Below are 15,764 nucleotides of genomic sequence, written 5' to 3' on the forward strand. Positions count from 1 at the left end.
AATTTCTTTCATGAAATACTTTACTTTGGAAAGAAAGTCACTGTGTCTGGCTCATGATTGATACCCGTTAAGTGTTTATTTTAAATGATTTTGTGTAATACTATCAAGAACATCATTTCTCCACAAAACAACTATGCTTCCGCTTTTGTTCCAGCAATTCATGGTTCTTGAGATTGGAAACTGCTAAGTTTCTTTGCTTTAAAACATCCTTCAGCATGTGATTAGAATCAAAGACTACAAACCACCTTATTCATGTTCAACTCATCCTGCCAACATGTGTATACTACAGGCCTTTCCTTATTAAATTGTTCTTTGGATGTCACCAGGGAGTAGCTCTGGCCTAAGGCGGGTAATCGACACAATTGCCAGGAGATGATCTTTTGCCAGAGTACGTTTATCCCTGGTACAGTGGCTCCAAAGACAAGATTCTCTGGGGCACATGTATTCTTGTAGACAAGCCCAGATCATCAGTAGCCCTGGTTTTCCCCAGAGAATTTTAACCCAGATTTGAGCTTTCTCACAGAGCTCTAAGAAGGCCTAGCTATTCCTCATGAGCAGCTTACCCTGCTCCTCTATACTTCCATCTCTATCCTTCAATCAGTTGAGCACCCAGACATTCAGACACTAGATGTAGGCTGCCATCTCCCCAAACCCAGGTCCTATTAGGAATACACTTACAGAGTCAAAGAGAGGTATTGGGTAAGTGGACCAGTGGATATAACATCCTTCCTCCTTTTCCTCCCTGGGTTTCCCACAACAAACAGGAGTGAGCGCATGCTGTTCCCCGCAGCAGCCCCACATTTCACCCCAAGTGAGGCTTTTATACTCTTCTCTCACTTCTCTCCAGTTGGCTCCATTGAGGCCTGCTATATCTGGGGCCTGCTGTGTTCACTCACCAAGGTAGGCCTACTTATCACAGAAAGATTGCCTCACTTTCTGATCTGTCCTCCTAGGGGATAATTATGAATCATCACCTTCTCCTCTCTTAAGCTTATTTACCTCTTATTGATAACTTCTGCAGGGCTGGAAGAGTATTATCTTCATCTCTGAGTTCTTACTTGAAGTGAGAACAAATTCTTTTACCATTTATGAAAGATTTTTATTCAGAGAAAGTCTTGTATTGAATACATTAATATTTAAGCTTGCCCATATCCCCTCTTCTTTAGGCCCATGCTCAGGTTTATCTCCCTCCCCTCTCTGCCTGGCCTTTAAGGACAATTCCTATGTAAATAGAATTATCTATTTATTGTAATACTGGAATTATCTATTTATTATAATTTATTGCATTTTCATTTTATGAATTCTTACCTAAAAATCCAAATATTGACTTTAAAAAATTATATGTAATATCCTTATTTAAGGACAAATACTTGGAGAAATGAAAAATTCTATTTAAAAAAAAGTTGTAACAACAATTGCAAGGGGGTCCTAAAATATTTTAAAATATTAACAAGTAATTACAACATTTTGTTTTATGTAAGTTTTATTATGCAAGAATCACAAGACAGGCCGGGAGACATTTTCTTTTCAAAAAATTGTGGCTGCACATCTACGTTGTCCTTGGATATGTAGAAGCCTTGCTGAGCTAAATTGTATGTTTCTTTCATTTAGTAAAGATTTTTGCTATTTTTCCTTTTCAAGTAGACTTTCAAGTTCTTTTATTCTCAGATTTTGAACTTTATATTGTTCTTTTCATCAAAATGCACAGAAGGACTGCAGCAGGGAGATGACAAATGTCCAATTCTTTCGAAGCATCAATATAATTTAATTATCTAAGGTTTTGCTTTGCTTTGTGTTAAGCAAAAGAAATTAGACAATGTGTTTAAATGCCAAATGACATCTTATATACTATTAGGAGATTTTTTGGTATATGAGCCCATATCTAAGCACAAATGAAACTTGCATAGTTATGTATTTAGTATATTATAACACCTTATCCATTTATTAAAGGTAGCTGAGTACTTATCTAAATCATAATTATAACAGATAAGAACGTAAGTTGTAATTTGAAAGGTGATTCTTTGGTGAGCCTTACTTTACTTTTATGCTATCTAGTTCATATATATTTTCCATTGGGATCATATGGGGTTGATATTTTAAAAAGATAGCCATAAACTTTTTATCTCTTACCAGGATTGGGTTAAAAAGGGGTAAGGGCATTCCTAGTATAGATCAATATGCTGTAAATAATTCCAGGATATTCTCACCCTGCTCCAGTGTCCTAAAATATTCCAATGTGAGAGGAAGACTTCATAAATTAGAGTCCTCATACAAATATTACCAATGATGCTGTAGAAATTGGAGTCAGAGATAGAATAGGTTAGGGTGGATGATTTCACATCAGGTGGGCCTAAAGGAATCTTCACTAGAGGACTCAAAGACATGTTCTCTGAAATATCTGTGCTATTAACAATTATATGTATGGACTCCCTGCAAACTAGAATGATTGCAGATAATGGAAAAACTCAAGCATAATACTCAAATTTTAATGGAAAAGGGAAGAACTGAGAGACCACACTTTGTTTAGTCTTCTTCTTTGAAATACTATGGTGTTAATCTTTGAAAAACAATAACAACCAAAAAACCAAAAAACAAAAACCAGAAAATCATAATTTACAAGTCCACAGAGGGTGGCCAAGTATCTATCATCCAACATGGATTTATGAAAAGCAATCTTACAAAATAAACTTATTTTACTTCTTAAAACAAATAGGTGGCAAAAAAAAATGTAATAGTAGGTTTGGTTAGATATATGATCATTGCTGACCCTATGAAAAATTGTGATTTAGGGAAAACTCAATTATCTGCTCCAGGCATTGTTTAATATATTCAGATTACTTACACAATTGTAGTTGCCACATACATACAATTTTAAGTTCTGATTCATCCACTTAACATTATATCATAAACTACATACTACTATTTCTTTTATGTGACCGAGTTACTAAGGAATCTGAAGTTGTTTGGGGTATGTACTAAAATACTTTATTTTTCTCTAGTCATCGCTCTACTGTATTATGTTTTCCTAGAGTACATTTTCTGCTCTTTTAAGTTACTCAAAGTCTAGGGGCACCTGGGTGGCTCAGTTGGTTAAGCATCTGACTGTCGTTTGGCTTAGGTCATGAACTCAACGATTCAGTTCGTGAGTCAGGCTCCACTGGTGTTGGGCTCTGCTGGCAGTGTGGAACCTGCCAGAGATTCTTTCTCTCCCTTTCTCAGCCCCTCCCCTGCTCGTTCTCTCCCTCTCTCTCTCAAAATAAATAATAAATAAACATTTACAAAATGTTTGAGTTATTCAAAGTCTAGCCTATCCTAGTTAAAACTTTGGTGTTTTATTTTTTTAATTATTTTTTAAATGTTTATTTATTTTTGAGAAAGAGACAGAGTGCGGGGGGGGGGGGGTCGGGCAGAGAGAAATGGAGACACAGAATCTGAAACAGGCTCCAGACTCTGAGCTGTCAGCACAGAACCCAACATGGGACTCAAACTTGTGAACTGTGAGATCATGACCTGAGCCGAAGTTGGACACTCAACTGAGCCACTCAGGTGCCCCAAAACTTCGATGTTTTGAAACCTCCTCCATTGCTATCTAGACTTATAGCCATGGGGACTTGAAATGAGGAAAGGAGTATAGTCAATTTTTCAGTCATTCTCCTTCTTTAAACCCCTAAAAATTAGGTTGGGGGATGCCTGGTTGGTTCTAGTATATTTTTTCCTCTTTCCTTCTCAACGCGAACTCTTCTGGTGTTGGCTAGAAGTAGGAAAAGAGGAGAAATGAATCTTGCTACTTAACTACTCTGTTTCGGTCATCCCTGCTTCTTTAGTTGACAATGACTGCCATCAGTGCCCTGTCTCTCATATAGCATGCATTCTTAATTTATTCAGTGGGCTTCTGAAAGTGGTTTCTGTTTTATTTATTTATTTATTTTTTATTTTTATTTTTATTTTTATTTTTTTTAACATTTATTTATTTTTGAGACAGAGAGAGAGCATGAACAGGGGAGGGTCAGAGAAAGAGGGAGACACAGAATCTGAAACAGGCTCCAGGCTCTGAGCTGTCAGCACAGAGCCCGACGCGGGGCTCAAACCCACGGACCGCGAGATCATGACCTGAGCCAAAGTCGGACGCTTAGCCCACTGAGCCACCCAGGCGCCCCAAGGGGCCTCTGTTTTATACCAATTCCCTGAAAAGAAAACTCTGGCTCCTCACTGCTTTTGTCTCCTTTGTTAGTAGGTCTCTCCTTTAGATGGAATACTGCAAAAGCAATCAAGCCCCAATATCTTCCTGTGTAATTTGTACTGTAAGAAATTCATGTATCATCCCTTGTATGACAATCATTGTCCCCAACACAATGGGCACACATAGACCTATCAGTCATCATATAATCACAGGATGATGGGGTTTAAAATGCTAGCCAATGCCAATGCTCTTCATATAATGTGGGGTAGAACGGGGAGTAAGAATAATATAGTGTAGCTGCTATTGAACCCTCCTTCTGTAGGTGCCCATGAGGCCTAAACTACTAATAACTTCTTTTTCAGTCCTTCATTACATGCTCCCTTATCCCTATGAGCACCTTAACTGGATCTAATTCTATATCTAGTGCAGTGCCTAACCCTTAATTCCCAAATGATCTGAGTCCAGTATAGACTTATCTTTGTTGGGTTGGCTATAGAGTTGCCTCAGCTGGGTTTTGGACAAAATCATCCTTGTCTCATCATTTAGTTTCCCTTTGATGATTGGAATTAATCACCACATGGCTATGGTGACCCCTTCCTGCCTTTAATTCTGCAGTTTGAGAAGCCCCAAATGGCCAGGGGGCAGTATTAATTTCTAATTCATCTGAACCTTGGTGGTATTTCCTGATGGAAGCATTCCTCCCTTGGATACAGGACCTCAAAATCCATGAGCCCAAAGCTGTGGGGAAGGGAGGCAGAAATTTCTCCTGTGGATTATTTGGTGTGATAGTGACAGGGGCCATTTTCACCTCTTCCTCTTGGCTCATGGAGCTGTATTTCTGGCTACCCTTTTTACCTCTAATGTTCTGATATTTCAAAATGTGCCTTGGTATTGAAACTTTTTCATTCATCCTGGATACACAGAGGACAGTTTGAGACTCAAAACTCCATCTTTTGGATATGGAAAATTCTCTTATTTGTTTATCTGATTTTTCCCCTATCCTTTTAAAACTCATTTTTTTGTGGAACACTTGATAATCAATTATTGGGCTCCTTGGATTAGTTCTCCATATTTAAATATCTTTCCTCCTTTTCTTTGTGTATTGCTCTGCTTTTTGAGAGATTTTTTGCAAGATTTTTATCACAATCTTTTTACTAACCTTTTTATTACACTTATTACCTGTTTAACTTTGGAGAAGTAACTACACGTCTCAGTCTCAGTTTCCTCATCTTTGAAACAGAGATAATAATATGAGATAAGCCTACTTCACAGGGTTGTTTTGAGGATAGATTCGTATTTTGAGCTTAGGATATTGTCTGATACAAAGTAAGTACTCAGTAATAAATATTAGTTAAAATGAGCTATGCATCACTATCTTTTTTTATGTTCATGTATTTTTGACAAAGACAGAGACAGAGCATGACCAGGAAAGGGGCAGAGGGAGAGAAGGAGACACAAAATATGAAGCAGGTTCCAGGCTCTGAGATGCCAGCAGAGAGCCTGACACCCAGATGTGGGGCTCGAACTCACGGATCGTGAGATCATGACCTGAGCCTAAGTCAGACACTTAATTGACTGAGCCACCCAGGCACCTCTATGCATCAGTATCTTGTGAATTTGGTTAGATTAAGTGATCTTTGGGTCATTTACAAGATGATTTCTGACCTCTGGAACTGATGACCAGATATCCTGGACCTCAGTAACTTCACCATATTGGGCCTTTTTTTGAAATATCTAACAGTTGGCCTTCAGCAATCATGCCTCTCTCATTATACCCTTTAAACTCAACAATTGAAAACTTTTTTTTTTGTTTATTTATTTATTTTGAGAGCGAGGGAGAGAGTAAGTGGGACAGGGGCGGGGCACCTGGGTGGCTCAGTCGGTTGAGTGTCCAACTTCCACTCAGGTCTTGATCCCACAGTTCATGGGTTTGTGGGTTCAAGCCCTACATCGGGCTCTGTGCTGACAGTTCAGAGCCTAGAGCCTTGTTTGGATTCTGTGTCTCCCTCTGTCTCTGTCCTCCCCTACTTATGCTTGCTCTCTCTCTCTCTCTCTCTCTCTCTCTCTCTCAAAAATAAATAAACTTTTTTTCTTTCTTTTTTTTTTTTTAAAGCGGGACAGGGGCAGAGAGAAATGGAGGGAGAGAATGCCAAGCAGGCTCCATGCTGTCAGCACAGAGCCGGATATGGAGCTCAGTCTCATGAACCGTGAGATCATAACCTGAGTCAAAATGAAAAGTTGGACACTTAACCAACTGAGCCACCCAGGTGCCTCCAAACTCAACAGTTTTTAAATCCCTTTTCCCATTTTTCCTGTCTCTGTATCTGTGCTTACAGGTCTATATTTTAATTTAATGTCTTGTAAGAAACTCTTATTCTTAAACAAGGGAAGTGATTGGGGCACCTGGATGGCTCAGTTGGTTGAGCGTCCGACTTCATCTCAGGTCATGATCTCACAGTTTGTGAGTTTGAGCCCCATGTCGGGCTCTCTGCTGACAGCTCGGAACCTGGAGCCTGCTTCACATTCTGTGTCTCCCTGTCTCTCAGCTCCTCCCCTGGTCATGCTCTGTCTCTCTCTGTCTCTGAATAATAAATAAACATTAATTTTTTTTTAATTAAAAAAAAAAGGGAAATGATGGGGGCAAAAGATGATTTATGAAGATGGTCTGCCCCAGAAATGTGTATTCATTCTTTTATTAAACATTTTTATAGACTAATGCTATATGCCGACCTCTGTGCTAATTGCTAGAGATACAGAGATTTTTGTTTTCTCTTTTTCTTAATTACTTATAATGAGCATCTATCATGCTCACGAATCTATGTGAGTTGACAGTCTGTTGCAGTATTTTTAAATTGGGCCATGAAACCAATTCAGTATGTTGAAACCAGAATTAGGAAAAAAAGGAAGGAGACTAACACAGAATAATAAATACCAGAGTATGTTGCATATAGTAAAGTTAGATATTGTTTCATGAAATTTTTATTTCAGTGTGTACTGGGTGGGGTTAGGATTAAAAATATGTATTTTTTACTATATATGTCTGGGTCAATGAAGTCTGAAAGCCACCAGTGGAAAAGACAATAAGCAAAGAAGTGATTATAACACAGTGATAAATACTGTACACAGAGGGAAGCCTACCCTAGTCAGGGAAAGAGGATGAAAGATTGTTTTCTGAAGAAGATTCTTGAGCTGTACCTTAAAGAATATGCAGTGTGGAGTAAATGTGGAGTAAAATATTCTCAAAGGATTAGCACAAAGGAAATAGCCCTAAAATCCTTGTGACTAAAGGAACAAGTATGGTAGCAGTAAGACAGAAGATTTAACTAAAAGGGAACAGTTTGGGAAGCTTCCATTCTTCACCATACTGAGGAGTTTGGATTTTGTGCTGAAGTCAGTAGAAAGCCACTGAAGGATGGGGAAGTGACAAAATTTAATTTCTGTTTTAGATTGAATACTTGACAGCACTGTGGAGAATGGATTTGAGGATAGTGATAGGAGTCAGAAAGTGGAGAACTAGAGGCTTGGAAGAACAATCAAGAGGCCTAATGAAGCCTATTATAATGATGATAAGAGATTTTAAAAAGCACTGAAGGGGGTGGAAAACAAGGGACTGGGTACCTATTCAGATGTGAGGGGTAAGGAAGAGTCTGATACCCAGTTTTCTGGCCTGAGTAACTAAAGCAATATAGGAAATATGAAAGGACTAATGGCTTGTGGTGGAGAGATCAGCTAGGAATAATCAACAAACATTTAATTAGTACCTGGATAGCTAATGTCAGGCATTGAGATAAGTGTTAGGACTGAGGGTGTGGATGAAGAAGGGAGGATAAGGGGAATAAGACATATTCCACAAGGAACACAGAGAAATGGTAAAGTCAGGAACAAGTAGTAAATTACAGTTTCTATGAAACCTTCTGTATATTATCCAGCTTGAACCAATTTTTTCATTTTCTAAACCTATATTGCAGAAATTTACTACATAGCTAAGCATATGCATTATAACTTAATGGTTTTACCTATGTTTTGTTTTCCCAATACATTGTAAGATCTTTATGGAGAGGGATAATTATATTCCCTTCATATTTCCTACTCATAGGTATCAATAGTAGCAGACATGCTGCATCTAAGAGATGGATTAGAGGGGACCTGTGTGGCTCAGTCAGTTAAGCATCTGACTTCAGCTCAGGTCATGATCTCGTGGTTCATGAGTTCAAACCCCACATCGGGCTCTGCAGACAGCTCAGAACCTGGAGCCTGCTTCAGATTCTGTGTCTCCCTCTCTCTCTGCCCCTCCCCCACTCACATTCTGTCTCCCTCTCTCTCTCTCTTTCAAAAATAAGTAAATATTTAAAAAATTAAAAAAATAAGAGATGGATTAGAACTTCATAGCCATATCGAATTCTGTATGACAAGATGCTCTACCACCCCTTTAAGGTTCCCGAGTATGTTTAAGGAAAGGGAGATTTGTCTCATCTGCTACTAAGCCTTTGCTTCTCTGTGATCCATGCCCCCTGTTACCATTTGTCATAACTTGAATTGCACTCACTTGGCTTCTGTTTTGCACCTAGAACTCCGAGTCTACTGTATTTGATGAAATGATATTGTTGCTTTTGCCACATGGATCTCTGTGAAGGGGTGATATGAGGAAGGTACTCTTCCCACTACTGCGCCTTAATATTATTCCCTACCATCAACACAAAACTTGTTTTATGTAAGGCTTTGTTGAAGGGTTGGGGATGCTAAAATTATATAATTGCTGACTACCTATTTTATTACCTATCTCTATCCTGAACCTTCCAGGTAAGCTATCCATCCGGGATGATAGAAGAACAGGGTGAGCAAACAATGACTGTTTCTGTGCTTCTTTCCAAGTAGTGATAGTTGATAATATAGGATAATATAGGAAAGACCATATAGAGATGTGTTACTCTGATTTCTTCCAATGCCGACTTGACCAGAATCAGGGAAGAAGCAGCAGGTCAGTATTACCTATTATCAGTATTACCCACAAACTTCTTCAGAAGTACAAGCTGTCATTAACTATTTTTATGTGTAAGTATATTCTTTACTCTTTCTGACATCTTTCGCAGTACAGAGAGGTTATGGTCCTCTTATGGACTCAACTCTTAATTCCTGTTTATTTCATTTTCATGTAGTTTTTCCTTATAATATTGTCAGTACCTTAAAGTGGTATTCTATTGTCAGGGCTACTGGGAAAGGAATATGCAGAGTACAACTTTGAGACCTTCAACAATTCTTGGTCAAGTTCCTTCTGTGTTCTCAGCTTCATCCTCTTCTGATTAAAAGAATGCCAACCATTCCACAATTCTGCCCAATTTTCCTCCTTGATCTGTCTCTTTCCAGAAAGGCTTCCTCTCCAAAGTCTAGCTGTTTCATACTGTTTCTCCAGACTTTCTAACTTAAACTTCCTGATTATTTGTCTGATCAGTACAATTTGATACTGGTCAATATTACACCACTTCTTTATAGTAATTCTTCAGAAGTTTTTCCTGTGCATACCCCAGTTCCTGGATTCCTTGTCTTGAGGGTTGTGGCCCTTTCTTCCTCAGTGAGTCCTTTCTGTAGGTCTGCTGCTACAAATCTTCTTTCCCCTTTTTGGAAACTCTCTAGGATTTCATCCTTCTCCCAACAGGGCAATCCAAGGGCACAATGACCCTTTACTGAGTATTACCTACCAAAGTCTTGGGTTTCTCAGTCTAGATTTACACTGTAGGTACACTTAAGCAGGACAGTTTCAGTATAGGCTGGTAATTTCCAAGATTTCTGTCAGTATGTTATACAAATAAACTTCCATATACTTCCTCCAGTTTTCCCGTGGGTAAGCATTAGACCAAAGAAACACATACACACAAATACAACTTCCATGTAATTACTGTCTGAATCCACATTAAGGAGAACATTTTTTTTTCTCTCAATTCAACGTAGTTTTCAGATTCCCCTGTCCATAATAGAGATACATTATTTGTCAAGAAGTTTCTTGACAAGAAGTTTGTCAAGAAGTTTCTATTCCCTACTGTCCAACAAGGCACAGAGGCCTAACGATGTTTAAAAAACAAGTCCCATTACAATTTCTAGCCAAATGATAGAATTGTGTACCTGAGTAGCCATCTTTAGTAACACAAAGACCCAGTAAAGTTTCCCAGAAAGTTTTATTATGAGAAATTTCAAAAATATGGGAAAATTGAAAGTTTTACAATGAATTCCCATATGCACCTCAGTGAGGTGTCACATCTCTCTCTCTCTCTCTCTCTCTCTCTCTCTCTCTCTCTCCCCTTCCTTCCCCATCCATTCATCCATCCATCTGTCCATCTGTTCATCTGTCTCTCTCTATCCAGTCTTCAATCTTATTTCTTTTATGCATTTCAAAGTAAATTTAAGATACTAGTACTTTTCCCCCTAAATACTTCATTAGCTACAATTCAGTATTCACAGTTTTCCTTTTGAGGAAATTTACACACAATGAAACCTTAAGTGTACATTCCCTAAGTTTTGGAAAATACATATACCTGTAATCTAAACTCTTAGCAAGACATAGACTATTACCATCATCCAGATAGTGCCTTCAATTCCTCTCCTCCAGAAAACATGGTTCTGTTTTCTTTTCCACCATAGATTAGTTTTATTTGTTCTAGAACTTCACATAAATGTAATCATACAGTGTACACCTTTTAAAAATCTTTTTTTGAAAAGTTTATTTATTTTGAGAAAGAGAGAGAGAGAGAACATAAGTGGGCAAGGGGCAGAGAGAGAGAGTGGGAAAGGGAGAATCCTAAGCAGGATCCATGCTGTTAGCACAGAGCCTGGCATAGGGCTCAAACTCACGAACTGTGAGATCATGACCTGAGCCAAAATCAAGAGTCAGATGCTTAACCAATTGAGCCACCCAGTCATCCCCATCATATGCTTTTTTGCACTAATTCTTTCACTTAGCATGATACTTTTAAGACTCATCCATGTTGTGTGTATCAATAATTTGCTCTTTTATTCCTGAATAGTATTACATTCTGTAGTTATACCATAGTTTATCCATTCTCCTATTGATAGATACCTGGACTATTTCCAGATTTTGGATTTTATGAATAAAGTAGCCATGAACAGTCTTGTACAAGTCTTTTTATCCACATATATTTTCACTTCTCTTGGGTAAATACCAAAAGGTAGAATTGCTGGGTCATAGTGTAGGTGTGTGTTTAGTTTTATAGAATCTGCTAGATCTTTTCCCAAAGTGATTATACCATTTTATACTCCCACTACAGTGCATGAGAGCTCTGGTTGCTCCACATCCTTGCCAGCATCTGTTTTCAGTCTTTTTAATTTTAGCCATTCTAGTGGGTGTGTAGTGCTATCTTTTCACTGTGATTTAATTTGCATTTCCCTGATGGCTAATCATGTGCAGTTTTTCATGTGCTTATTGGCCATTTGTACATTATCTTTTGCGAAGTATTTGTTCAAGTCTTTTGTCTTTTGCCCATTTTTAAACTAAGTTGTTTCTTCATCATTGAGTTTTAGGAGCTCTTTTTTTTTTTTAAGTTTATTTATTTATTTTGAGAGAGAGACAGAGGAGAGAGAGGGAGAGAACACGAGTAGGGGAAGGGCAGAGAGAAAGACAAAGAGAGAATCCCAAGCAGGCCCTGCCCAGAGCAGCGCCTGACTCAGTGCTCAAATTCACGAACCATGAAATCATAACCTGGATGTTTAACCACCTGAGCCACCCAGGCACCTCAGGAATTCTTTATATACTAGAATATCAGTCCTTTGTTGTGTATATATTTTGCTGACTTTTCTCCCAGAGACTGTGGCTTGCCTATTCATTTTCTTAATGCTGTTGTTTGATGAGTACAAATTTAAAAAAATTGTTTTTTAATGTTTATTTTTGAGAGAGAGAGAGAGAGAGACAGAGACAGAGTGTGAGTAGGGGAGAGGCAGACAAACACACACACACACACACACACACACACACACACACACACTCCAAAACAGGCTCCAGACTCTGAGCTCTCAGCACAGAGCCCGACACGGGGCTAGAACCCACAAACTGCGAGATCATGACCTGAGCCAAAGTCAGATGCTTAACCTACTGAGCCACCCCGGTACCCCTGATAAGTACAAATTTTTTAAAAAATGTTTATTTATTTTTGAGAGAAAGAGAGAGAGAGGGAAGGAGGGGCAGAGAGAGGGGGACAGAGGATCTGAAACAGGCTCTGCACTGACAGCAGCCCGATGCAGAGCTCGAACCCATGAACTGCAAGATCATGACCTGAGCAGAAGTCAGACACTTAACCAGCTGAGCCACCCAGGTGCCCCTGATGAGTACAAATTTTAATTTTAGTGCAACATAATTTCTTAATTTATGGTTATTGCTTTTTAATGTCCTGAATAAACATCCTTTACCTACCTTTGAGTCACTAAGATATTCTTTTATGTTTTCTGCTTAAAGCTTTATGATTTTAGCTTTTGTATTTAGGTCTATTATTTATCTCAAATCAGTCTTGGTGCATGTTTGAAGTAGAGGTTGAAGTTTATTTTCCCATATAAATTTCTGGTTATTCTAGAGTTACTTGTTGAAAAGACTCTTTGCCCCATTGAATTGTTTTAGTACCTTTGAAATCAGATGAGTTTAGGGGCGCCTTGGTGGCTCAGTTGGTTAAGTGTCTAACTTCGGCTCAGGTCATGATCTCCTGGTTCATGAGTTTAAGCCCTGTGTCGGGCTCTGTGCTAACAGCTCAGAGCCTGGACCCTGCTTTGGATTCTGTGTCTCCCTCTCTCCCAGCCCCTGCCCCTCCCCTGATTGCAGGCTCTCTCTCTCTTTCTCTCAAAAATAAATGAACATTGAAAGAAAAATAAATCAGATGACTTTATAATTTTGGATCCATTTCTGGGCTCTCTAATTTGTTCTATTGATCTATTTATCAATCCTTATGTCAGCCAGTACCACACTGTACTGATTTCCTTAGCTTTACAGTAAATTGAAGTCAGGTAGTGTGAGTCCCCTAACTTTGTTGTTTTTTTTTTTCTTTAAATTTTTATTTATTTTAAGAGAGAGAGAGAGCATGAGCAGGGAAGTGGCAGAGGGAGAGGAAGAGAGAGAATCCCATGCAGGCTCCATGCTCATCATGGAGCCTGGTGCAGTGCTCAAACTCACGACCCTGTGATCATGACCTGAGCTGAAATCAAGAGTGGAATGCTTAACTAACTGAGCCACCCAGGTGTGTCTGACTTTGTTATTTTTTAAGTTACTTTGGATATTATGAAGCTTTTGCTTTTCTCCTGGCACAATTTTTATAATTTTTTTTAACGTTTACTTATTTCTAAGAGACAGAGAGACAGAGCATGAACAGAGGAAGGGCAGAAAGAGAGGGGGACACAGAATCCAAAGGAGGCTCTAGGCTCTGAGCTATCAGCACTGAGCCTGATGTGGCCAGCCGTGAGATCATGACCTGAGCCACCCAGGTGCCCCACCTGGCACAATTTTTAAAGTGAAATTTTTTTCTTTACTTTGGACCAGATCCCTAGCATCCTTCCTTATTGACCTCTAAATAGAAGGGAGGCAAAAACGAGATCCAGGTAAATCTCCAGGGATAGGGTAGAGAGAGGTAAGTGGCTCACGAACCGGGCAAGATGTTCGTTGTCCCAATTACATACTTCTGATTGGAGTGGGAATATGTGGCAATACCCCATTGTTACCTATAGCTGCCTTGGCCTTTGCCACATGCAGAAGGTTTTGGTATCATCAGCTTTCTTCATCAAAAAAATGAATAATAGCAGTTGCCATGGTCAAATGGGGATCATGCTATTTATTTTTCTTATTCCCTATAGTTGCAACAGTGAATTTAGTGTAAACACAAGGCACTCAATAAGTTTTTATTAGCTAAAATTTGGCTCACTCTTAATCATGACATTAGAGTGTTAAAAAAAACAAACCATTAAAGTTCATCTAGTTCAATCCTCCATCTGATCATAAGGGTTTCCACTAAATATTAGCTTTCACATGACTAATATAGTGATAGGGCCCTCACAGACTTAAACCTCTACAGAAGGTCATTCCGTGAATTCCTTCCAAAATCCATTGAAAAGAAAACTGTCTGTTATTGTCTCCACAAGGGAATAAAGAAGACTGTGGTCCAAAAATAAGACTACTCATCCTCATTGCATAATTTATAGGACTCAGAGTCAGATTGTGAGGAAGAACAGTTTAGGAAGATGTAACTCCAGAAGTACAACTATTTCATCTGATTTTTGGTATCCCACTCTGCCCTCTCCACCAAAAAAAAATTTTATTTAAACTAGAGAAAATGTGCATACAGAGAGTATATTTGTATAGTATGGAGGAATCCTAAAGTATCTCATTTATCTAGTGTCTATGAGTGGTTTGGTTTGAACTAATAATTTCTGATTGATTGATTTTGAGGTCAGCCTACCATCTAGAACATAATTTTCTCAAACTTGGACACTCAGCCCTTCATATTTCTCTCTAGTCTACCCCTTGCCATTTCCCCATATAGACTCTTAGCAAAGAAGGAGTTAAAAGCACATCTTATAAAACTGTAAGTTTTGAGGGTACCTGGCTGGCTCAGTCAGTGGAGCATGTGACTCTTGATCTTGGGGTTGTGAGTTCGATCCCCATGTTGGGTGTAGAGATTACTTAAAAATAAAATATTTAGGGGCGCCTGGGTGGCGCAGTCGGTTAAGCGTCCGACTTCAGCCAGGTCACGATCTCGCGGTCCGGGAGTTCGAGCCCCGCGTCAGGCTCTGGGCTGATGGCTCAGAGCCTGGAGCCTGTTTCCGATTCTGTGTCTCCCTCTCTCTCTGCCCCTCCCCCGTTCATGTTCTGTCTCTCTCTGTCCCAAAAATAAATAAACGTTGAAAAAAAAAATTAAAAAAAAAATAAATAAAAAATAAAATATTTAAAAGGAAATAAATGAAATAAAATTGAAAGTTTTGTAATATTTCAGTAAAATAAAAGGAACCATTTTATATTCTAGTTCCAGATGTTCAAACATCCTTTGTGTATGTGTGCCAAAGTCAGATCATGCTATTTATTTCAAATATTTTATTTTATTTTTTTAAGTTTACTTATTTATTTTCAGAGAGACAGAGAGCACAAGCAGGGGATGGGCAGAGAGAGAGGGAGAAAGAGAGAGAGTCCCAAGCAGGCTTCACACTGTCAGCACAGAGCCCCATGCAGGGCTGGAACTCAAGATCCATGAGCTCATGACCTGAGTGGAAACCAAGAGTCGGACACTTAACTAACTGAGCCACCCAGATGCCCCTATTTCAGATATTTTAAGTGAGTTTCATCTTGATGGCAGGCGTAAAATGCCGCTTATTCTTCATCATAATGATGCCGTATGCCAGGAGCTTCACTCCTGGTTTAATTAGTCAGTGATATCCTAATGCTCTACTAAGTGTTCATATACCACCTGGATTTACTTCTTGCAAGATGACACTCCTAGTAGCTATGTGGGATATGGAAACAAGAACAAAAATGTATTCATGTCAGTAAAATAATCAGAGGAGGCTAAAAGATAAGCAGAAATAGTATGTTATTAAAGATGGAAGGAGG

The 15,764-nt window shown here is 38.8% G+C and overlaps 1 protein-coding gene across 1 annotated transcript in view; it reads left to right on the forward strand.

The window, feature by feature from the left end:
- The window catches only part of SLC25A12 (solute carrier family 25 member 12), a 128,070-nt gene that overhangs the window by 5,494 nt on the left and 106,812 nt on the right, over window positions 1–15,764 (forward strand). The window lies entirely within an intron of this gene.

Source organism: Prionailurus viverrinus, chromosome C1 (assembly GCF_022837055.1).
Source record: "Prionailurus viverrinus isolate Anna chromosome C1, UM_Priviv_1.0, whole genome shotgun sequence".
In the NCBI taxonomy this organism is placed as follows: domain Eukaryota; kingdom Metazoa; phylum Chordata; class Mammalia; order Carnivora; family Felidae; genus Prionailurus; species Prionailurus viverrinus.